Below are 1509 nucleotides of genomic sequence, written 5' to 3'. Positions count from 1 at the left end.
CCCCCCCAATATATTTTGGTGTGAAATATTGCAGGCTACTTTTTATTCCATTTATCTTAAGCTGTACAATTATATTCTTTTACTATCCATTATACATCTATGATTTATTATAAGGACCGGTGATGTGTTGAGAGGCACCTGAGCACCACCACTAGAATGAGAGGATTATTAGGCCTGGACCAATGTCCATGGGCTAGTAAGCGTCTGCAGAATACACCAATGCTATTTGGTGGTTATGTAACACACACACACACACACTCACTAGCTTTTCGACGCAAAAAAATCCCACAAACTCATGTAATGAATACAAACTAGCCAGCTTGATTTTTCATTTTGACTGTAGCGTAGATGGTTTTCATGCTGTCAAGAGGCAACATTGAAAAACAAGCTCAGACCGAAGATCGACCTCTCTGCAATTCAAGGATGCATAAAGCAGGATCAATATCTGGGGAAGTGGTGGTGGGGGCCAAACACAAAAAGAGATTAGATTAGATTATACTTTATTTATCCCACGACGGGGAAATTCTGTCGTTAAAAGTAGCAGCATAGCAGCAACAGCAAAAACAAAAAAAACAAAACAATAACACACAAAAAGTAAGCACGAAAGAAATACAAGGCAGAAATACGGCAAAAATAGACAATGAAAATATGGTAGACTGAGTAAGTAAAATGCCGTCAAACAAAAGGAATTTTAAAGTGCGGTTGCCATGATAAGAAAACAATATTGCGGTGTAAGTGACGTTAAAAATTAAGTTGAATGTGTAATTAGAGCAAAGAAGCAAGAGCGGTAGCATAATTAAATTATATTAACCTGAGACCATAAATATTGAAAAGTAAGTACTTGTAATAAAATAATATAAATACCAATATTAAAGATAAACAGAAAGTGTGTGATGTAGATGGGAGAAAAACAGGAACAGAAACTACAACACCACAGGTAGTGCAGGGTTGTAGAGTCTGACAGCGGCCGGGATGAGACCTGCGGTAACTCTCTTCTTACACCGTGGGTGTATCAGTCTTCTGCTGAAGGAGTGCTCAGGGACCCCACAGTGTCATGTGGGGGTGAGAGGTGTTGTCCATGATGGATGTCAGCTTGGCTACACCTCCTCTCCCCTATTTCTCTATGGGGTCCAGAGGACAGTCCAGGACAGAGCTCGCTCTCCTGATCAGTCTATTGGTCTGCTCTGTCCCGGTCCGAGCTGCCCCCTCCAGCAGACCACAGCGTAGAGGATGGCCGAGGCCACCACCGAGTCATAGAAGGTCCTGAGAAGAGCTACACACTCCAAAGGACCTGAGTCTCCTCAGCAGATGGAGGCGACTCTGGCCCTTCTGTAGAGGGCTTGGGTGTTATCAGTCCAGTTCAGTTTATTGTTTAGGTGAACACCCAGGAATTGTAGCTCCCACACATCAATGTCCAATCCTGGATGTCACGGTGAGAAAGGGGATGTTTTCCTCTGAAGTTGACTATCATCTCCTTTGTCTTGCTGGTGTTAAGCTGAAGCTGGTTGA

Source organism: Etheostoma spectabile, chromosome 14, assembly GCF_008692095.1.
Source record: "Etheostoma spectabile isolate EspeVRDwgs_2016 chromosome 14, UIUC_Espe_1.0, whole genome shotgun sequence".
In the NCBI taxonomy this organism is placed as follows: Eukaryota; Metazoa; Chordata; class Actinopteri; order Perciformes; family Percidae; genus Etheostoma; species Etheostoma spectabile.
The sequence above is the reverse complement of the archived record's forward strand: the minus strand, read 5'-3'. Positions refer to the sequence as shown.